Source organism: Trachurus japonicus, chromosome 11 (assembly GCF_045865225.1).
Source record: "Trachurus japonicus isolate A0001 chromosome 11, Traja_1.0".
NCBI lineage: Eukaryota > Metazoa > Chordata > Actinopteri > Carangiformes > Carangidae > Trachurus > Trachurus japonicus.
The window spans coordinates 35,060,116-35,070,608 of record NC_140917.1 but is presented as its reverse complement, the minus strand read 5'-3'; positions in this window follow the sequence as shown (position 1 = coordinate 35,070,608).

Below are 10,493 nucleotides of genomic sequence, written 5' to 3'. Positions count from 1 at the left end.
CTGAGTGTCACACTCCGGTGTGATAGTAGTATCACAACAATCTTTTCAACTTGACTCTTCTAACTTAGAAAGTACATTTTGTCAAATGAAACTGACTTGACTGACTATTTTAGACCTAGAAGGACCAGACAGATGGATCAAAACTAAATGAAACAGTTTATAACAGAAGGAACAAAACTGAACTTTAATGTAAATAACAAAAGCCAGTAGAAATCTGTTATTTTATGATGTCAGGGACACTTCAGTTAGTTTTGTCTTTGTATTACTGTACTTTCAGATGATGTTATCTCGTGAAACAAACTGTGTTCTAACTTACTGGTTCTACTTAGACAGTAGTTACAGCTGCAGTAGAAGGTACTGGGTAACTCCAGGACAACTACAGTGTAGTTGCAGGACAATTACAGTGTATTTGCACACTAAGGAGGGAATAACAAAGAATACTTTATAATACAGCCCGCTACTTTGTAGGTACTGGGTAACTCCGGGACAACTACATTGTAGTTGCAGGACAATTACAGTGTATTTGCACTCTAAGGAGGGAATAACAAAGAATACTTTATAATACAGCCCGTTACCCTCTACTTACTGGGTAACTCTAAGACAAGTAGTGTGTAGGTGCATGACAGCTACTGTATAGGTGCAGACTATACCGTAACAGCCATTACTTTATAATACAGCCCGTTACCCTCTACTTACTGGGTAACTCTAAGACAAGTAGTGTGTAGGTGCATGACAGCTACTGTATAGGTGCAGACTAAGGAGGGAGTAACAGCCATTACTTTATAATACAGCCCGTTACCCTCTACTTACTGGGTAACTCTAAGACAAGTAGTGTGTAAGTGCATGACAGCTACTGTATAGGTGCAGACTAAGGAGGGAGTAACAGCCATTACTTTATAATACAGCCCGTTACCCTCTACTTACTGGGTAACTCTAAGACAAGTAGTGTGTAGGTGCATGACAGCTACTGTATAGGTGCAGCGTAAGGAGGGAGTAACAGCCATTACTTTATAATACAGCCCGTTACCCTCTACTTACTGGGTAACTCTAAGACAAGTAGTGTGTAGGTGCATGACAGCTACTGTGTAGGTGCAGACTAAGGAGGGGTAACAGTGCTCACTTACAGTAGGGTACTTACTGTACTTAAAGTTTATGAATGATCATGGATGTGGATGTGTCATGTGTTTTCTGGTTAATAAATAATAAAAACATTTTCTAACTCTCCGAATGACTCATTATTGTGGATGTATTACTGTATAGTTTGTGTTTTGCCCTTGGATGACAGAACTAGACTTTCATAGATGTGCATTTTAGAGAGGTAAGTTTGCTACCAGCCAGCCTGTTACTGTATTGGAAAATGTCCACACTCTATACCCATTTCTCACCTATTCCAAACCATACAATTAAATAATGAATAATAAATCTCTGAAATAGAGGTGAAATGTCGCTGCTGACACTTTTGGAAAACATGGATTGCAACTGTGCTCATATTGTACAGTAGACTATTTAATTTATAATGTACCTGGCAGGAGTTACACTGTAAGTCCGGGCAAAGTAGGACGTAATTGTACGGGAGTTACGCTCTAAGACACAACCTAGTTATACTGTAAAATGCGGGGTAATTAGTGGCGGAGTGAACGAGAGTTACTGTGTAATTTGGTGTAAAGTAGGACAGGAGTTACGTGCCAAGACGCAGCCTAGTTAAACTGTAAAACAGCGAGAGTTACCCTGTACTTCTGTGGAAGTTGGTGTGAAGCAGGATGTAAGTTACGCGCTAAGACGCAGCCTAGTTACACTGTAAATGCACGGGGGAAACAGGGGGGAAAGTGAGCTGCAGTTACTCAGTACTTGTGTGAAATAAGCGGCAACCTACGCGGCAAGAGAGCGGTAGGTACGCTGTAAGTCGCGGGCCGTATTATGTAGTGCTACCAAAAAAACTAATGTCTAATAATTCATAATTTCTGACAAGGCTAAAATCTTATTTATTATTATTTGTTATTTATTTTGTTTTTGTACTATAGACCCTCCAAAAGGCTGATGCTGAGTCACAGAGACTGGAGGATTTGAGCAGGGAACTTGGCTGTCCTGACAACATGGTGCATCAGTGGGTACATGATGTCAGACAATGGGCTACTGATGGTACAGTATTTTATGTACTGTAGTGATTTTGGGCTCTAACTGAATTTTAAGTTTGAAACTCTTTATATGTACAGCCTAGAAGACGTCTGAATTGTTTGTTTATATTATTGTTGTTTTTTAAGATTCTGCAGGTACCAGATGTGAAGACGAACATAGCCTTCAGAGATCCATTGAAACAAATGTTTCTTGGTGTTCATCAAAAAAAAGCCAGCCTTTATAATCATACTGGTATGTTCCTTTTGTTAGGTATTTTACATTATATTTTGTTTTGTTAGAGTATATTACTTGGAGATGTCTCTTATCTGCATTGTTTTGGTATCAATCTGAAAGGCCTTATCGCTTTAAATCTTACAGATATTAGGCCAATCATGCCATACAAGTCATTCAATTTTCTAACATTTATATTTATTTATTTTTTATTCAGTCATAAGCCTTTAACAGTATTGCATTAGCTTTTGTATATCTGCATACACACACTTTTGCATAATGTTTTCTGTGTTTTGCAACTGTATAGACAGCAACAAAATTCGAGCAGGTGCCAGAAGCAGAGCGCATCGTTGAGGAGAAGGTGGAGAGCAAACTCTCTGCAGTAGGAGGAGACAGTGGGGCGGACAGTCTCATATGGCCGTGGGAAGTGCACAGCAGTGGTATGGAACAATCTCTCTATTATCTATCGAATATTGTGTGCGTCTGTGTGCATGATTAAGCAAACTGATGTCATACATACATGCTATATGTATCCCAGATAGCACACGTACGTCTGGCCGACGTCGGCCTGAGGTTGGACGTCGGCCCTGTAATTTATAACATCTGTCAAGCATCGGCCCATGGGCGAATATCTTCAAATTTGATACTCATTTGTGCCAGCTCATCAAACGTCTCTGGTGCGTCGGCTTTAAGTCGGCCGCAGACCTGCCCACAGACGGCGGGACCTCCTGTCAGTTTGGTCCAGAGACGTCGACGGAGTGCGTTTCAGGTAAGTTACTTGGGATATATTGCCAAAAAAAAAGAAAAGTTAGGCCTATTTCGTTTATTTTGTAAAAGTTAAAGGTTTCCGGTGAGTGGCGAGGTACAACGCGGTCGAAATAATAGGCTACCAGCACAGGTGCCAGCTTATTTATAACTGTATTTGGCGTTAACGTTAGTTTAACTAAACGTTAGTTATCCTAACATAACGGTTACAGCCGACACCAATAAAATGTTAAGTCCTATTTTTTTTCCCTCTATTGGACGTTATCTGGCTGGAAAAAGGTAGAAGTGACGGGACCGGTAAGCCGTTGTCAAAGCAAAAAAAAAAAAGCTCCAGAACTAGAGGGGGGGCTGGCCGGCCTGCTGCCCGGGCACAAGGCGCTGGTGTGCGGATGAGTGAAGGAGGGAGACTCGGTCTCTGGAGCTCACCATGGTTACATAGATAACAGACTCTTTTTAGGCTACATTTTTGTCCTCGCGCTTATGACACGCGCTGTCCCTGCAGATTGGCAGCTGATTTGAGAATGATATTAGGCTACTCTGTTAACTGTTGAGACAATTGAAACTGGTAAAAACAAATGTGTATGCTTATCAAAATTACAGAAAGAAGTGGCAGGCAGGGAAGTGAAGTTTTACACGATGGCAGAGGGAAAGGGCTTGAGAGTGTGATTGTTGCTGAGATTTAATCAGGTTGATTTGTCAGTGATTTATGACAAGACCGGACACTGCACAGAGCAGCAACCACGAAGACTTGTCATCTCACTGGTCATTAAATAAGACACATTGTTTACTCCAGCACTCCTTAATTCTTTACCAATTCTCCGCCGGACCGCGGCGTGTTTTTTCCTTTTTATTTTGCAGAGCAGTGAGCGAGTGAGCAAGCACCTGATAAACAGCGGATGCGCACCAGATGATTGACCGGGGCAAAAACTGAAACGAGAGGCATACAGCGAGGAAAACACAGCATATCGGCTACAATATAAGGTAGGTAGCCTATGTCCAAAAGGCTTTGTCCTGTCGTCACGACGTGAGTGAGGGAGGATGGTGGTTCAAGTTTAGTGATGAGGAAACTGTCACTAGGTGCGTTTCCATTACTACCCCTTGAAATGCGCAAAACCTAAATATCGAAATTAAAAACTGGTAATGGAAACACCTACATTTCGAAAAAACTCTCAAATATCGCAAAAAAGTTTTTAGTTTTTGAGACGTATCGATACAAACTTGTATTGCAAAAATGTAATGGAAACACTTTTTCTACACGTCACCGGCGTCACTGGAGTTGTGTGTGTCCACGCTGTGTTGGTTTATGTAACTTGAGGGGACAAATGAACCACATGTTTTTTGTCATGCATTGCTGACGAGGGCATCGTTTCTCAATAAATTAGAAAAACCTTTCCTATCATTCCCCTTTTCCGTGCATGGTTGAAGGAGACTGGCTCGCATCCACGCTCCACTCCCTGCTGCGCCGAAATGTCACCTTAAGTCACATAAACCAGTACGGGTGTGTGGACACACACCACCACCTATATTGTTGTCAGCGCCTCATCACCGCTGGTGTTAAAAGGCTCCGTTCTTTCTGCAGTCAGGTTAAAGCGCACATCCACCGTGTTGGTAAACAATTAATCCCTCTATATATCAACGGAGGCAACCGTGCTTGGTCAGCTTGGGTTGGAGGTGGTGTGAGTGCAGGCCAGCGGGGGACAGGGGAGGGGGCATTAGAGCTTCAGCACGGAACAACTGGCCCGTGTGAGTGCGCCCTTATTTGTGGCCGCTGCAGCGCCACACGGGTTTTGCCTTTCAGCAATCAAGCGCTGTTTTTGTCTTTGTTAAAAACAGTAACAGCAACAGCTGTAGGCAGCTGAGATGGCGTAGCCACGAGTGTGCCACCCACAGAGGAAGCTGGCATACCCAAAAATTTGATGCATTTTTTGTTTTTGTTATAGTCTATAGCTTCTAACGTGTTATCGATCAGTCAATACATTTGTAAAAATCGCCGTCAGGTGATGCGTTGCGACACCTGCACCGGCTCGCGGAGAAACTGGACTAATGGAATAATTAACGAGTTAAAGGCCAAACCACGCCGTCTTGCCCTTTAAATTGAGAGCTGCGCAGTGCGCACAGGAAAGCAGCGATATCGTTGTCCTCTGCTGCTTTGCGATATAAAACCATCAGGCCAAGCTGTTACATGTGATGAATGATGAGCCCAGTAGTTGTGTTCAGATGGTTAAATAGCTTTGTTGATCATGCGATCAAAGTAATTTAAGCGCCGTTACGCACGCCGCATCTCTCTCGTCCAGTGCGCTCCTCTCCTCTCCTCTCCTCTCCTCCCTCTCCAGTACCTGGCTGCTCAGCTCTGGGACCGGGGCTGAGAGACGTCACCGCTTTCATTCCGTCTGGTCAGCGCGTTTAGATCCGAGTGGCCTGAGTGTCCCACACCTGAGCTCTGTGCCATAGCGCGCAGCTCCAGCTCAATGAATGACAGCAGGTCTCCCAGTTACCTGCAGCTGCTGCTCAACACTGATCAGAGCAGCTCACCCTTTGCTGAGGTTTTCTTATGCTGCAGCTCCACAATATGTTTATTTGTCCCTCTCTCTATTAATGCGTTGGATCAAATTTTTATTCTGCGTTTGTATCCATCCAGCTCTCTGTCCACACTCTCCATGGCGGAAACGGTTACGCGCAAAACCCTCATTTAAATACTGTGGTTTGCGCTGTTGTCATTTAGCATATTACTCATAGTAGATCATTGTGCTTGCGCTAACGGGGTCATCCCTATGTTCCCACAGCCCTATGTTCCCTCAGCCCTATGTTCCCTCATTTCTAACTTTTGTTGTCACTGAAAATTAGGCCCTATGTTCCCTCAGCCTTTCAGTCCCACCATTGGTTGGGTTTAGGCAATGAAGAAAGGAGTTGGTTAAGTTTAGTAAAAAGACCAGGTAGAGGCTAGACAGGCCAGATAGATAGAGTCCAGATAGGTAGAGAGAGTCCAGAGGGAACATAGGGCTGAGGGAACATAGGGCTGTGGGAACATAGGCACGCTCCCGCGCTAACCAGACACGCAAAAGTGTGTTTTTTGAATGACTTTGTTATTGATTTATTTGAGCACGTCATATCCATAAAACCTGTCCCTCTTCAGTCATTTCTAATCGTTAACACACACACACTTTGTACGTGTAGACACTCCGTGACTCTGCTGTTCTGGCCCTGACATCTCTTCCTCATCTTTCTCCTCTTTTTCTTCCTCACCGCAGTTCTCAGCCTCTGCAGATGAAATGAGGAGGGGGGAGCCTAATGCCATTTGATTCCTCAGGGGCCAGCGGAGCCTTCGAGGAGTGAGATGCTGATGAAGAGGACTCACAAGTTGTAATCTATTGATGACGGTTTTATTGATTGAATTTATGCTGTTTTGTAGCCTAACCTGAGTGAAGCATGAATAAAGTTTTTTTTAAACTTGACTTTTGCCTCTTAATTGTACATGCAGCACACAGGGATTATAATTTATTTATTTATTACGTAGGATTGTAGAATATTGTAGGCTATCTAGTTCAAAAGGCCCGACCTAAATGAATAAAGGTAGTATGAATTATTTATAGGCTAAATATATGGAACGCCTGGCGCTCCTGCTCCTGCTTTCATTGATCGCTGAGACGTCGGGTGGTGGTCGAATCCGATCAAAGGCTGACGTCTCAGCGATATCTTGCCAATGAGCAAACACTCTCCATGCCACGTCTTGGCGATGGAACTTGATGCGTTGGGAATACGACGTATGCACGACGTATGCTATCTGTGATATATATATATATATATATATATATATATATATATATATATATATATATATGCATGCTACAAAATAGATCTGATTTCACTGTGTTTGTTTTGGCATTTTTGTTCAGTTTTTTATTTCTATTTATTTTAATATCACTTTTTCTCTAGCTGTGGGGGTAATTATTTCATTGCCGTGGTTGTGGACAACTGCTAAATGAGTTCCGTGGAAACACTGGATTTTATATTACAGATTATATGATTGATTTATGAATGTTTAAGAGATAACAATAGTAAGAAACTAGAAACAGCATTTCCTAACGGAACATGCGTGTGAATGCTGAAACCCAATGCTGAACCATGCTGAATTAGCAGAATAAATTGACAAAGACATGCGGAATGGCATACAAGAAACATGTCCATGGAAGGAATTGAACCCACAACTCCATGAGTGGTAACCTAACACACTAACCATACGGCCACAGAGAACCTGAGTTACAATGAGCTTTATACTATGAGGAATCAAAGACTGTCCAATGACAGCTGAATAATTGGAATCAAAAGTCAAGCAATGATGTGAAATGACTGAGGCAAGAATCGAACCTATGACCTTATGATCATAAAGCCTTCACTCTGCCACTCAGCTACAGAGAGCACACTGCTTTGAAGACTGTTGTCATTCATTGTAATGTGATGATGTGCTGCAAACTGGTACGAGTAATCAAGGAGATAACAAACACCTGTAACCAATTGAAGGCGGTGGAGGAGAGCAGAATTCAACATAACATAACAAGAGTTCTTCCCTTGGATTTGAACCAGTGACCTTGGGGTTGACAAGCGGCCACCCTACCCCCTACACTACAGTGGAGTTGTGCAAAAGAGGTTGAGACTTTCATGAATGTGAGATTTTTCAATGATGCTTAAAAAAAAAGTAAGGAAAGTGCAGAAATTAGCCACACCAAGCAAGAAGAGGACTTTTTTGTGACCTGTGACTATTTTTTGGTGAATTAAAATGAATTAAAAAGCACTTAAAGGGATAGTTCACCCTAGAATGATATTTCGCTCATTATCTACTCACCCTCATGTGGACTAAGGGCTGGAAGAAGTTTCAGAGTCCTCCGTCCCTTCTCTGAGTTACAGGGGGTCTTAGTGTAGCAGTGCATGTCCATATAACGGTTGTAAAGGGACAACCAGAGCTCTTCGTAAAAAAACACACACAAAAAAACATCCAAATACCTCCATGCTGCTCGTATGTAATGTCCGTCTTGTGCTGAAGCCCCAAATTGCGTAATTGTCCCGAAAAAAATTAAATAAGTCTATATTTTAAGCTTGTTTGTAGCGGAAGCTTTCAAAGCTCCTCTTCCTGGTCCGTCCAAATCTCGCGTGATTTGCGCCGGCGTCAGTGCGGTTACTGCGAATCACGCGAGATTTGGACGGACCAGGAAGAGGAGCTTTGAGAAGCTTCCGCTACAAACAAGCTTAAAATATAGACTTATTTAAATTTTTTCGGGACAATGACGCAATTTGGGGCTTCAGCACAAGACGGACATTACATACGAGCAGCATGGAGGTATTTGGATGTTTTTTTGTGTGTGTTTTTTTACGAAGAGCTCTGGTGTCCCTTTACAACCGTTATATGGACATGCACTGCTACGCTGAGACCCCCTGTAACTCAGAGAAGGGACGGAGGACTCTGAAACTTCTTCCAGCCCTTAGTCCACATGAGGGTGAGTAGATACAGTAATAAGCGAAATATCATTCTAGGGTGAACTATCCCTTTAACAGCAAGTTACAAAGTTGAGCTCCTTCTCCTGCGCTGAATGAGAGCAGAGAGCTCCCTGGCTGCATTTAAAAAATATTTTAAATTATTATCTAAGAATGGAAGAATGAAGAATGGAATGGAATTGTTTGTTTGTGTATGTGTGCATGTGTGACTGTGTGTGAGCGTCTGTGTGTGTCTGTCTGTGTGAGTGTGATGCCTGTGTTTGTGCGTGGACATCCTCTGTCAGTCTGGTTTATCATGTGTGTGTGTGGGGCTGTGTTTAAAAACATCTTAACGAGCGGCCAGGCTGCACCTGCACCTGTTCTATTAATAGACTTTGATAACGAGCTGGCCGCTACAGCTGGACCAACTGCACACAGAGCAGAGCAGAGCAGAGAGATTTGAGCTCAGTGCAGCTCCCGAAAACAGCCCATAAAAAGAGAACCGTACCTCTTATCAGAATGTGGCCATGACTACTGGGGAAGGAGACCTTCCTGAGCACATTGATGTGCATTAAATGTTTGTAGGGCAAAAACTTTTCTCAGGGTCGCAAGGTAGAAAAGGGGGGCATTTCTGCTTTTCTAAAAAAATCAGCTCCTACTTTTCTATTGAAGTGGATGAGCCACTGGAGCGGGTCTAGCTGGACAATTAGGCTCATAGAGACAATTCTGTAAGTCTGTCTGCTGTTTTGAGCACATTAAATGAGACACGACAAGTGTGGCTACAAACCGGTGAGGAAATCATGTGTCTAGAGTTTAATTTGTGGCCATGCTGGCAATTTATCCAGAAAAAATCCTGAATGTTTTTTCGATCCCTCTCACTCTAACGATGATGTCACTCACTCTGACCCAACCCCATACACACTCATTGAAAAGTGTGAAATTTGTCAGAAATCCTCATGTGCTTTTAAAGGATTTATCTCAAAAACGGTACAAGCTATGAAAAAGTTGTACATACAGGATGAATACATTAGAAGTTTGTCTACAGCTCAGAATTTGAATGAAGTCTCTAGCTGAAAGTATGTGGATGCTTTAAAGGCTGAAAGAAGTAAGAAGATTTGAAGAGTTTCAAGACTGTTCCAATGCATTCTCTATGGGGAAAAAAAAATCAGAAATAGTTGAATATTGCAAAAAGTATGAATAGTTGAAAAGAGAAAAGACATAGCACACCTGTCCCGAAAAGGCTGAACATTTTGATATTTGAATTGTTGAAATAGCACAAAGTATGAAGGACTAGTTACATGACGAAGAAAGGCAGAAAATGGCCGAACCGAATAACAATAGTGTGAATGCTTCCAGCATTCACACTAATAATAGAATAGTAAGAAACAACCCATACACTGAGGATTCACTCTCTTATTCTTTATTACAGAATAATATTTTGACGTCTAGGTTTTCAGCAGGTTTACACAGTTTGTGAGATTAAAAAAATATATTACACCCTGCACATTGTTATGGGATGTACATACACTACTTTTGGCTGCTGCAGGTATGCTAGCTGTTTAGAATGCACAGGTCAAATGTGTGTTGATGTTGTTTGTGTAACTACAGAATCCAGCAATATCCTCAGCAAAAATAAGATTTTTGACGCATACATGTCAAAAGTGCGGCTTCAAGAGGAAAAGGTCATTCTGATGAGGGAGATGAGACAGCACTGCACCTATCTCAGAAGGCTGGCTGGGAACATCCGGAGAATGATGTCAGAAATGTCTTCTGGCAGAGACAGTGGTAAGAAGCTCACTCCTGGAACAATCCTGTTGATTTCATGGGCTACTGTGTCTTCTCCGGAAAAGGCTTGCTGATGTGGAGGACAAGTTCCAAGTCGCAAGAAAAAGTTACAGCCAGGCTTTAGGACCAAA